The sequence below is a fragment of the Mixophyes fleayi genome, chromosome 11 (genome assembly GCF_038048845.1).
Source record: "Mixophyes fleayi isolate aMixFle1 chromosome 11, aMixFle1.hap1, whole genome shotgun sequence".
NCBI lineage: Eukaryota > Metazoa > Chordata > Amphibia > Anura > Limnodynastidae > Mixophyes > Mixophyes fleayi.
This window is the reverse complement of record NC_134412.1, coordinates 62,209,046-62,223,500: the sequence shown is the minus strand read 5'-3', so window position 1 is coordinate 62,223,500 and position 14,455 is coordinate 62,209,046.

Sequence of the window (14,455 nt, the reverse complement as noted above, 5' to 3'; positions counted from 1 at the left end):
ATGGGATCTCAAATTTGTTTTGAATGCCTTGATATTAGACCCATATGAACCGCTGCACCCTTAAAATTAAGCTCACCCTTAAAATATTGTTTTTAGTAGCAATAACATTGCCTATTTGAGTTGGAAATCTACATGCCTTGTTGTGTAGAGAGCTTTTCCTAAATATCTATGTAGACAAAGTAGTTTTAAGGACTAATCCTGCTTACCTACCAAAAGTTATTTCTTCTCTCCATATTAATCAAGAGATAATATTACTGTCTCTCCATTTACAACTAACTAATGAGAAGGAAGTAGAGCTGCATTTTCAAGATTTTCGATCTTCTTGGAGGTCCCTGCAATGGATGTGCTCCATCAAAACCTACTTTAGCAAGACGGATCAAAGATGTTATTGCACGGGCCTACAAGAGGAACGGGCGTGAAGTGTCTGAAGTGACGAAGGCACACTCACCAAGGGCTGTGGCTACCTCCTGGGCACGCAATGGACAGATCTCAGCTAACTATATCTGGGTGGTCATCTATGCATACCTTCACCATACATTATATTTTAGATGTCTCATCTGCTCCAGTATTAGAGTTTTTGGCTTTTTTTAGCCCACTCTGTTGAAATATACTGCTCTGATACATTCCATTGTAAGGGCTGCCATGGAGTAGGTGAAGGAAATGGGAAAATTATACTCACAGTTAGTTTCCTTTCCTTGCAGTCCTATGTTCCCACCCATGTTCTATATTTATGTTTTCGTAGGACAGCTTTGGAAGTTACTAAAGACAGTGCTATGGAGGAATAGTCACCTTATATACCTTGTGGGTTTCTTTCTTTTTCATGTCTACACTCAGCTGAATAGGGAGTTAACCGCTGACATGGAGTACTTCAGGGAAAGGAAATTAACGGTGAGTATAATTTTTACAAGACGTCTACACCTTACCTGATGACATCTTGGGCTGCCGTGAGGAAACTATTGGTCTGCGAAGTCACAGTGCAGCTCCCCTGGTAATATCCTCTGCTCTATGCAAGATTGCATAAAAAGTTGTGATGTTTCAAATATATAAATATCTCAACTCCATGAAGTGATGTAGGAAAAGTAGGCATGTATGGTCCAGTATTTTTATTGAAATTTTTTAAGATATAAACATACTAAGCAACAAAAAGAAAAGAAAAACAATCGCATACATATCGGAATTAAATGACGGAATTTACAAGATTACATTAAAGCATAATAATAATAAATGTGCTATATTCATTCAGGATCATACATCGTAAATGCTTATACATAAGTATGTTACACATGCAGGGTTTATTACATGGACTCAGATACTTATTATAAGAACTGCGGTAGCCATACATTTAAGTAGATAGAGCATCTGTACTAGATGACATAGGATAGAATGGAGACTCTAACCATCTGTACCATATATTCTCAAATTCCTTCAGAGCCTGTCTGCTAGTATAAACAAATCTCTCGTGCCTTATGGTGGTATTGACCAGTGCCTTCCAATTTTTAACCGTGGGACTCGTCGGGGCCAACCACAGCCTCGCTATACACACCTTAGCCAACATCAATAACTGTGAAATGTACATTTTTTTCAGTTTATTAACTTTCCCCTTCAATCGGAGCCCAAAGAGACAAGTGGCCGGTGAACTAAGAGACACTTCAATTCCAGTAACCTGAATACATCTCCTGATCCTTCGCCAGAAGATTTGTATAGAGAATTTGTATTGAGAAGGCTCATTCTTACTCCGTTCTTCCTGGCTCCCCGGACGAACTTCATGTGTCCTTACAAGATAGTAGATTCATCCACCGGCACTGAGCTCTCAATGCAGAAGCCAGGTATCTGATCTGCAAATTGGAACAGGCCATTGATAATAATTGTTTCTTCTTCATTGGTTCTAGGAATATATACCGAGATGATTATGGCATAGGTCTTAAAATTTGACTTCACTAGATCATAGCTCTTGCAGCCAGCTTGAAGCCTTTACTGAGGCATCCATAAGGAAATCTACTGCAGCCTTAATTATAGACAATTTTAGCTGTACATTCTCCAACACAATTCCACTGATATATACTTTTATAGCTAACTAACTGACCAAAGGTCTCAATAGGGGCCTTGAATATATATATTGGTTCTTTGCATAGATCCCTCTGTTCTCTTATCCATAACATCCATAAACATAAAACTAAACTAAGTGAACTATAATGATCGTTTCAAATGCTAGTTGCACACTCAACTCAGATTATACTTATTACACTATTTGAAACGATCATTATAGTTCACTAGAGAGAAATACTAGGTAGCAACTTGGCGATACTCTGGAAGATTTATAGCTAATTAGAGAGCAATTGTTTTTATAAAGATAACCCCCCATTCTATTTATATTCAGACTATTAGTGGTGGGGATCTAATAGGACCACTATATAGTAGAGTCAGTAGTAAATATCAGATCACTTGTACTGCCATAAGTACCTCTATTAGTATCCTAAGTAAATGAATTATAATAAGACCACTTTGTATCGCTTTGGTTATATAGGAGTGTAGTAGCGAAGCACCCAGTGGTTTTATATACACCTAATCACTATCACTTTATATTTTGCTAATTCTATTAATATTTTATCAGTAATAATAAAAGTTATATTTTAATTCATTGATGTTCTATCAATTATCATACTTTTCTTGAAACTGGCATATTGTCAGAGCAACGCTTCAGGACTTTTACTTGTTAAAAGAAGCTTGACTGTCTTTTTATTTTGGGATTTGAGCTATAGATGGTAGGAGTTATATACATAAACAGCACATCAGTGACTACGACCCAAGAAGATCCTATACTCCAGTAGGAATTGGAATTTGCCACCCGCAAATAGATTGGTAATTATACCACCTGACCAAGAGCCGCATTGGAATAAGTGGTTAAGTCATCATTTTATAGAGAGTGTGACGGACACTGTTTTGAATGAGATCATCTCGTTAAAGACTGATTATTCTGATCAAGTGGAGTTTTATACTCAAGACAGCTAATCAATAATAATCTTTACTTGGATGAATGTTTTATACTTTGCTTTGTGTTTTAAAAAAACTGTTTGCTAATTAACTTTGGGAACGTGTTTAGGTTCTATTCATGTGCCTTTAGAGTCCCCTTAGTATGCACTCTGTGCTTCCTTCTGTATATTTTTTGTAAGAAGCACACATTTTGAATTTCTGTCTTTTTCTTGGCGGTTTTCTATTGGCTAGCTGAAATCTCATGTGATTTTTGAGCTTTTTAGCATTATAAATACCTGGACAAATCCTCATTACCTTTGATAAAGTTTTGAGGAGCTAGGGTAGAGGAGCCAGGAGAATAGGAGATTTGTTAGAGATTTCTATTGTGACTTATCAAGAAAGGACTGTGAGTAGTATTGTTTGTTTATTTTCAGTCCTGGGGGTATATTTACTAAGCTGTGGGATTGGAAAAGTAGAAATGTTACACATAGCAACCAATCAGATTCTAGCTGTCATTTTGTAGAATGTAATAAATAAATGATAACTACAATCTGATTGGTTACTATAGACAACATCTCCACTTTTTCAGACCTGCAATTTACTAAATATGCCCCTTAATGTTTTTTGGGTCTGTTTGCATTACAGTATTGTGGTTTGTTTTTTTTAAATCATGTAAGAGTTTCTGTTTTGTGTGAGTGTGATGTGAGTGACTTTAGTGTTAGTAGAATTTATTTCTAGTTGTAAGTAGAGCTGTGTGCTGACCCCCATGTTTTGATTTTCAATGTGTTTTGGTTTTGTTACAGGTTTTGCTCCAAAATCAAGGTTTTGGGTGTTGGTTTTGGAATTGGATTTTATTAAAAATTGTGCAAAATAGGTAAATTAGGATTAACAGTCACTGGGGGCTAGATTTACTAAAGGGCGGTTTGCTCAAACCGCCATTTTTTGGCTAGTTTTCTGGCGGTTTTGAAACCGCCGGATTTACTGAAGCCCAAACCGCCGTCAAATCGGCCACAAATTAAATTTTTCAAAACCACCATTTTACAAACCGCAATCCCAATTTAACAATGATGAACATACAAACAGATGGATTTACTAAGCTGGGGTTTTCAAAACCGCCACAAAACAGCCATCCAAACGGCCAAAATGAAAGAGGTGTTTGCAATAGGCGAGATTGATCAAACAGAATGCTGTTTGAGCTATTTTGCCATTCAGAACATAAGAGAAAGCTACATTGATATTTTAGTCATTTGGAAAATCATTATTTATTGATAAAGGGACAAAATAAATGTAATATTAATTTATGAGAGAATTTTTTTTTATATATTTTTTTTTTTAAAGGCACACCATTATAGCATTATATTATCTAGAAAATGTGAATATATAATATTATTAACGGATTGTTAATGGTGGATATAATTATTTATGTTGCACGATTTGTCGTTACATATTGTCCAAATAATATAATAATTAAATAATTTTATCCCCTTAATATAATGAAATTTTTTTATTCCCTCATAAGTTAATATTTAATTAATTTTGCCCATTAATCAATAAATAATAATTGCCAACATAATTTAAATGTCAATGGTGCTTTCTCTTATGTTCTGAATGGCAAAATAGTTCAAACAGCATGTTTAAGCTATCAAGCCATTCTGAAGCAGGTATTAAAACTGTCCTGTCCTGTCTTTTGGATGGCGGTTTTGATGGATTTTTCAATCCGCCATACATCGCCAGTCATTTTAAATTGAATCCTCAAGCCGCCCTATAGTAAATGCAGCAGTTTGAACCACTAAACCGCCGGCGATGGGTGGCGGTTTCAAACCGCCACCAAACACGATTCTTAGTACATCTAGCCTTAGTGCAGTGTTGGCTAACCTGTGACACTCCAGGTGTTGTGAAACTATAAGTCCCAGCATGCTTTGCCAATATATAGCAGCTTATTGCTGGAAGGGTATGCTGGGACTTGTAGTTTCACAACACCTGGAGTGTCACAAGTTAGCCAACACTGCCTTAGTGCCTATTTTCTAATGATCTCTTCACAACTGTCCAAATTTTCACCAATTTTGTCCAAAGTCTTGATGCTGATCCTCTCCAATGTGTCACACATGTTGCCTAACAGTTACCTACTTGGTGTATCTCCTTTTTTTTAAATGAAAATGTAATTGATGTAGACATCTTTGCTGAGGGTCACAATAAATCTAATTGTATTTTGGGTTCTGCTGCTAATAGTCAAACAGCAAAAGCACACTGTTTTTCTCCACTAAATATACTAGTTAGTGCAGAATGATATCTAACTCTGTCTATATACTAGTACTATTTTATATGCATGTCATCCGCCGGGGTATCGGACAGGCCACCCGACCCCCGGCAAACTTACCTGGCTCCGGAGGTCCGCTCCGTCCCAGGTGCCGCCATCTTGGATTCGGGTCTCTGCTGGAGTAGTGCCAAACTGTACGAGCCCTAGGATTCGCATTATAAAGACCTGCTACCATCAGAGACTGTGACAATTAGGGGTGTGCACCGGGCACTTTTAGTGTTTTGGGTTTTGGGTTCTGATTAGCTTGAGGTTTTGGTTCTGATTTGTTTTGCCAAAACACCTGACGAAAGGTTTTGGTTCTGATTTAGGGTTTTGGGTTCTGATTTATTTTTAAAAAAGCATAAAAAGCGCTAAAATCCAGTTTTTTTGTTTTTTTACACTCCTACGCTATTATTAACCTCAATAATATTCAATAACAATCATTTCAACTAATTTCCAGTCTATTCTGAACACCTCATAATATTGTTTTAGTCCAAAACGTTGCACCGAGGTAGCTTTCTGGACTGCGTAGTGGAGTGGCCCCGGTACCCAATTTGGTACTGGGGCCACAATACCTCCTCCAACTGGTCTCAATTCCACTGCACATATGGCTGCTCCTACATCCTCCAACTGGTCTGAATTCCACTGCACAGATGGCGGACACCGGATGCACGTCTAACACAAACATAGCTGTTAAGGCCGCAGATATCCGCTTTGCCATAGGATGACTACTGTCGTACTTTGTGCTCATGGCAAACGACTGTTGGACGGTCACATAATGCCAAAAAAATAGTTGCAAGATGGAATTGTCCTTGGGCCCTCCCACCCACCCTTATGTTGTTGAAATAGGACATGCACACTTTAACAAACCAATCATTTCAGCGACAGGGCCTACCAAACAACTGTGGCTGAAATGATTAGTTTGTTTGGGCCCCCACACCAAAAAAAACAATTCATCTCTCCCTGTACAAACTAAACTGGCTCTACTGAGGAAAGATGTCGTCCTCATCCTCATCCTCTGATTCCTCTCCCCCTTCAGTGTGTACTTCCTCATCCTCACACATTATCAATTCGTCCCCGCTGAACTCCACAACCACAGGTCCCTCTGTAGTATCTGGAGGCCAGTGCTGTACTTGATTGAGGAATTGATAATTCATTTTTATGAACATCATTTTTTCAACGTTCTGCGGAAGCAACCTCCTTCGCCGCTCACTGACCAGGTTACCCGCTGCACTAAAAACTCTTTCGGAGTAAACACTGGAGGGGGGACAACTCAGGTAACTTGGGACTACACAAACAATGAACGTAGTAATAGAAATGGCAGTTCCTCTTTTTTGGGACTGCACAAACAATGAACATAGTAATAGAAATGGCAGTTCCTCTTTTTTGGGACTGCACAAACAATGAACGTAGTAATAGAAATGGCAGTTCCTCTTTTTTGGAACTACAGAAACAATGAACGTAGTAATAGAAATGGCAGTTCCTCTTTTTTGGGACTGCACAAACAATGAACGTAGTAATAGAAATGGCAGTTCCTCTTTTTTGGAACAACAGAAACAATGAACGTAGTAATAGAAATGGTAGTTCCTCTTTTTTGGAACTACAGAAACAATGAACGTAGTAATAGAAATGGCAGTTCCTCTTTTTTGGAACTACAGAAACAATGAACGTAGTAATAGAAATGGCAGTTCCTCTTTTTGGAACAACAGAAACAATGAATGTTGTAATAGAAATGGCAGTTCCTCTTTTTTGGAACTACAGAAACAATGAACGTAGTAATAGAAATGACAGTTCCTCTTTTTTGGAACTACAGAAACAATGAACATAGTAATAGAAATGGCAGTTCCTCTTTTTTGGGACTGCAAGAATATATTGCTCTATAATATTTTTTATACTTTTTCAATTATTTTTTTATATTTTTTTTTTTAAAAAAAATTGTGGGTATTTTTTTGGTATTTTTTTAAAATTTTTAAATGATTTTTGGCTAATTAACAAATTGCTATGGACTTATCAGAAACAAATACAGGACAAAAGCACCACTGGACTCAGCAGAACAGACACTGGCCAAAGCACCACTGGAATCAGCAGGACAGAGCACTGGAAAAAGTACTACTGGACACAGCAGGACAAAGCACCACTTGACTAAAGTAATCAGCAGGACAGAGCACATTAACCTCCCTCTTCAGTAACCACAGGGAGAATGAAGATGGCGGCTGCGAGCGGGGCATTTATGAGATCCGAGTCTCGCGAGATCCGACGCGAGACTTGGATGTCATAGCCTCGTTTTGCATTCCTTGGGCGGCCGGAAGTACCCGAACAGTGCTCGGATCCCGTCGGATCCGCACTGTTCAGGTGGGCTCAGATTAGCAAAATCCGAGCCCGCTCATTTCTAGTGACAATGCATTAATAACAACCAGTAGCCACTACTCTGCACTCTCTGACAGACTGACATTAAAACCAATTAATCAGCAAACTATTCTAGTTGACTGATCCCTACTGAACTGCTTTACAATAATCACAACTTTTCTATTGATTTATCTGTCCCTCTTTCATCCTAACGCTATTTTCAGAATAGAGCACTGCAGCTAACATTCTCCATACACGCTGTCTGTTCTAAAATGGCACATGAGAAAACGAGGGGGGGGGGCTATACATAGAAAATATTGATCCAAAACCCTTGCAAGTTTTTAATTAATATTTTAATAAGTTCTCAATTAATATTTTCCTGGAGATTACGTTTTGCCTCGTTTTGAGATCCAAAATTGGCGCGCGAAACAGAGTCATAATGTGGTTTCACTTGGAACCCCAAATCTCGGATCTGTCGGATTTTTCCAAACCCGAACTGCTCATCACTAGTTGTTAGTAGGTTAGTGTTTTGTGTTCTTCGCTATGGAGATGGTATGAGGCTGTGGAGGAGGAGAGGCAGTCTGAGAAGGAAGGAGCAGAGAAAGCACATGAGGTGTTAGAGGAGGCATGAGAGGGGAGCCAGATGCAGAAAACCAAGGCAGGGATAAACGTAAGATTTTTTCATTATGAGAATTGTGTCTTTATATCGTCCATCATCACCTGCTGGATTTGATTTTGGGGATTTAGGCAGCCCAGACCTCTCTAAGATGGAATCGCCAGTCATGGGCCAACATCTGTAATGCCGTAATGCAATGGGGCCCTTAAAAAGTTTGATAGGTCACTGTAGGAAGAGATTATCTGGCATTAAACAGAGACTAAGGGGTATATTTACTAAGCTGCCGGTTTGAAAAGTAGAGATGTTGTCTATAGCAACCAATCAGATTCTAGCTTTCATTTTGTAGAATGTACTAAATAAATTATAACTAGAATCTGATAGGTTGCTATCGGCAACATCTCCACTTTTTCAAACCTGCAGTTTAGTAAATATACCCCTAAGAGGAAAAATCACAGAGGAGAGGAAGGCTGCAGCAGCCACAGGTGGTGGTTCACCTGTTCACATTGAGCTACAGCAAATACTGCCACAAGAGCTTATTGAGGGAGTTAGGGATGCAGGACACGGGACTTTCCTCCATCACACCCTCAGGCTAAGGAGCGTCTTATTTGTATTTTTCAAAATGAATTTACCATACCATGCCAAAATATAATTACTGTTGCATATGAACACTCTCAAATGTAAATCACCAAATATTTTTTTTTTATTTAAAATCTTTATATAGAGAACAGCAGAGAAATAATACAATCATAAGATTCAGCAAATTGTGCATAAAATACAATACTAGAACTTGAATGAATTATACAATAACATATAAGCTTCTCAATTCCCATGGACAGCCTCTGGGTTTTTAAAAACACGTTTTAAAAACTGGGGTTTTTGTATTTTTGTTATGGGATAGTATGTGAGGGGAGGGGGGAGGGGAGTGTAGCTCTGTAGCCAGAAATGAGTGAGCCCAGCAAGAGAGCACACTGGCAAATGCATGGTATCCTGGTAACGGTGTAGGTGGGGGGAGGTTGGCGGCTGGTTGTAAAAAAAATAAAGTCTGTGATAACAGATGGATTAGTCACTCAAGGGCTTAAGGTTTGACCACATGGATACGCAAAATGTTTCAGGCATACTTGCAAACTCTCCCGGAAAGTCCGGGAGACTCCCGAAATTCGGGTCAGTCTCCCGGGCTCCCGGGCGAGCTGGTATTTATCCTGCATCCCAGGTTTCACCGAGAATCACCTAGCTGGGGAGCCGCAGCAGAATCCACCAGAGCCTCCCCATGTATCCAGGTATTTAACACCCTGTCCCCCTCAAAAGAAGGAACTCTCTTTGCACTATAACTGTTTGAGAAATTACTTAAACTATACCACTATTCTATCTGATCCCACTCAGTGGTTACAGTATTTTCTCCATTTAAACAATGAGATTTTGTACTTAAAATCCTTTGTACTTCTATAAAATTGCTTCCGCCTCCACATACGTGGAAATGTTCCTCAACATTGTAAACAGAAGATATCTTTGACCTAACTATAGATTTATTATGGGTCTGTCTGAAGACTCTAGGGTGAAATTTATCAAGCCGCGGCTCTGAAAAAATGGAGATGTTGTCTATAGCAACCAGTCAGATTCTACCTGTCATTTATTAAGTACATTCTACAAAATGACAGCTAGAATCTGATTGGTTGCTATAAGCAACATCTCCATTTTTCCAAACCCGCAGCTTCATAAATTTACCCCTAGATGTCCCAAGAGTGGAGGATCTTGGGTCTGATCTGTTACACTGTTTCTGGGAATATCCTATTATAAACGGCTTCTGGATTCGTGCTTGGAGATTCGCTGTGGTGGGCCTGGTAAATTATTTACCATTTAAGACCCGAAAGTGCCATTTTGGGTATTTTGCCACAAAGTGTGAGCGCTTCCAAAGGTAGCGAAAAACTTCTATTAGCAATATCAGCTGCGGCCAGAAAATGGTTCCTCCACATGTGGATCCAAATCGCTCCACCCACACTTGATCTGTTTAATTATGATCCTTATGTAATGATGTTTTTATTTTGTAAAAATCTGAACTTCTGCAATAAAAATTGTGTCCCCAATAACAAAGAAATATTTACCCACTTCTATTTACAGCACTGCTTCAGTTCACTTTTCTTTAAGGGCATTCATCCTGTCTCAATGGACGTCCTCTTTTGCCAACAGCACTGGCCACTCCCTTTATCTGGTCATTTCCCACCTGTGTACCTTCTCCAACATCAACAGTTCACCTTTCCCTCTAACCGCCATCTCCCCATCCCTCTCCCATAAAGTTTCTCTCACCAGGTGCAACCTGGACGCCATTGATCCTACCACTGTCTCATCCTCCCTGGTCTCACTCCTTTCCCCCATCGCCACATTTTCCTGCCCTGCTGTTTCCTTCTGCAATCACAACCTTACCACTGCCAATGTCTCTGTCACCCCAGCTGTTACTGTCACTTTTTAGGAGTATAGAACAAAGAAAAGAGTGTATCAAGGGGCACTCGGGGGTATAGAGTATTAAAAATTACATATTTTATTGGTATTCATTAAAAATTGACGTATCTGGATACAACTAGCGAAATATTGAAATAAAAACGTGAGGGAGGTGAAAATAAAATTGCAGTTACTACTGCAAATCGCTTGTATTCTCACTAATAGTATTTGATTGATAAGTATTAATATAACAATAATGGCTGCTGTAGTATTAAATTACTCAAAACATCCTGGGGGTCATGACAAAATAAGACCCTAATGGTAATAAATGCTTTGGATGAGAATGAGTTTTAATACACCTTCGTATGTTCGACAGTATCTCACAAATGTGAGTTATCTATACCAGATAGCAAGGGTTGCAAAGATTCGCTGGGTTACAAACAATGCCTAGCTTAGATCTATGATCCTATATAGTATTAAGATCATGCATAGTATAGTGCTCCTATACCGGCAGTATAATTATCTATAGTAGGGTCAAGACAATACCAGCGCCACTAGACTAACCAGTCTCTGTGACCACAGAGAGCTGTATAATGACGTCAAAAAAATATCTATTAGGACCGTGTATAATAGAGTCTGTTGGTATATATGATTGTCACTGCACCCTATATAACGCTCATATGTTAGCCAAATGCTATCTATTTGGAAAGAGAGGTGACTTCAGTAGGCTAGCTATTATCTATACTGCCTATGAATTATCCCAGCCCCTAAAATAGCGATTATATTGACCCATTGTTATCTAGAATAGGAGTATAGTATTGATTTCTTATATTGAACTAGGTATATTTTAACAGCAGTGTGAGAGATACAAAGCGAACGCCGACGTGCGTTTCGCTTGTATGCTTTTTCAAGGCAAAAAACTTTTTTGCCTTGAAAAAGCATACAAGCGAAACGCGCTTTGTATCTCTCACACCGCTGTTAAAATATACCTAGCTCAATATAAGAAATCAATACTATACTCCTATTCTAGATAACAATGGGTCAATATAATCGCTATTTTAGGGGCTGGGATAATTCCTAGGCAGTATAGATAATAGCTAGCCTACTGAAGTCACCTCTCTTTCCAAATAGATAGCATTTGGCTAACATATGAGCGTTATATAGGGTGCCGTGACAATCATATATACCAACAGACTCTATTATACACGGTCCTAATAGATATTTTTTTGACGTCATTATACAGCTCTCTGTGGTCACAGAGACTGGTTAGTCTAGTGGCGCTGGTATTGTCTTGACCCTACTATAGATCATTATACTGCCGGTATAGGAGCACTATACTATGCATGATGTTTTGAGTAATTTAATACTACAGCAGCCATTATTGTTATATTAATACTTATCAATCAAATACTATTAGTGACAATACAAGCGATTTGCAGTAGTAACTGCAATTTTATTTTCACCTCCCTTACATTGTTTTTAGTTCAATATTTCGCTAGTTGTATCCAGATACGTCAATTTTTAATGAATACCAATAAAATATGTAATTTTTAATACTCTATACCCCGGAGTGCCCCTTGATACACTCTTTTCTTTGTTCTATACTCCTAAAACTATCAGTGTAAGGGTGCACCCTCTACTTAATATAGATTAATTTAGGAACAAATTAATGTTCAGTTATATAGGGGTTATTGATCATAGATACCAATGATAAACTTAGTGCGGTGATCTTTGCAAACAACTGTCAGTTTTTAGCCTCCACCTCAACCACAGTGTTCCAAACTTACCTGTTACCGTCAATAATGTTCCTTTAGGGATTTTCACTCCAATGCTGATTTTGTTTACTTCAAGTTCATCTTCTCCTCTTATAGTTCTGCCCTATCACTCTCTAACAGGCCTACATCAAGTCTCTCATTTACTTCCAACTCCTCTGCTCTCAAATTTGTTACACACTTCACCTCCAAACTTGAGTCCATACATCAGGACATTTCCCATTAATCCTTTCTGTCCTGTTGCATGATCCAATTTCTCCCAAGTCAGTTGCCAGACAGATGGCCTCACATTTTCCTCTAGAATAGTCTAGTACAGTGGTTCCCAAACTTTCTCAGTTTGATGCACCCTTAGGGTCACCATAATTTTTCCAAGCGACCCTAAGCCAAAATAATTACTGGGTAGTCCCGTTGTTAAGTAGTGGGGTCAAAATAACGTATATATATATATATATATATATATATATATATATATATATATATATATATATATATATAGATGTATTTAGGCCCCTACATCATCTCACACTCTGTGTCCCCCTCTTCATCATCTCACCCTCTGTGTCCCCCCCTTCAGCAGCATCTCACCCTGTGTCCCCCCCTTCAGCAGCATCTCACCCTGTGTCCCCCCACTTCAGCAGCATCTTACACTGTGTCCCCCCCTTCAGCAGCATCTCACCCTGTGTCCCCCCTTCAGCATCTCACTGTGCCCCCCCCTTCAGTAGCTTACACTCTGTCCCTCTTCACTCTCCGTTCCTTTACTTACCTTCTTTCCTCATTTTCTGCTGTCTTCTTTCCTGATGTCCTCTCTGCTGCTGCTCTTCACTGACACTGTCGGATGTGATGACGTCACACCTGACAGTCAGTGAGAACATTGAGGAGGAAGATCTGGTGCTGGATTGATAAGTTCTTTTTTTTTTCTTCTTCTTTCTTCTTCTTTTGCAAGGGCGGCCGCGGCACCCCTGTGACAGCGCTGCGGCACCCCAGGGAGTTGCGGCGCACACTTTGTGAACCGCTGTGGAGTTTATGGCAGATGCAAAAATCGCACAGTATTCAGATCCTGTAGCTGCAAACCAGCCCCAAGTCATTACCCCTCCAACACTATGCTTGACGGTATGAGGTTCTTGATGGGATACACTGCGCTTGACTTTTTCCAAAACGTGGCATTATACATTAAAACCAACAACTCGACTTTAGTCAGATCTGCTCAGAGGACATTTTTCCAGCCTTGCATTTTATTCACTATCATCTTTGCAAACCTAGGCCGCACTGCAATACTGAAATTTAACATTTACTGCGTTGACAGAAGCCTGTAAATACCTGGCTGTAGCTTTTGAGTTTTTTTTATAAGTTCTCAGAGCAACAGTGTGATCTTTCTGTGAATTTTCTGGGATGGCCAATCCTGGGAAGATTGGCAACTGTCTTTAATGTCCTCCATTTGTAAATAATCTTTCTCACTGTAGAATGGTGAACTTATAGTTGCTTGGAATGGTCTAATCACCCGTTCTAGACTGAAGAATTGCTTCTGAGTCCATTGGAGATGTTTTCCCTCCTTCAGATGGTGTTAACACAAACCTAGGCCAAACTGACAAAGTTTCTGCTTTTTATATATGGGTGGTAGCACCTCTTGAGGATCAAATAATGACTTGACACTTTATTATAAGCAGCACCTGACTCAAATGACCTTCTTTATTTGTATGGATGCAGTAACGGTGTATTAACTTTTTCACACATGACACTTATTTTTCCTTGAATAAACCATGTCAAAGTAAAATCTGTTATGTATATTACAATATTAGATCTATCACATTTTAGGGCTTTGAGACAAACTAGATGAGAGAATGACAGTGGTAGATTATATCAATAAAAATTCACAGGGCCTGAGTCATTAAGGAAAGTAAGGCAAAAAAAATGAGTAAGTTTTCTCCTGGACAAAACCATGTTACAATGCAAGGGGTGCAAATTAGTTTATTATTTTGCACATAAGATAAATACTGGCTGTTTTTTCCATGTAGCACACAAATA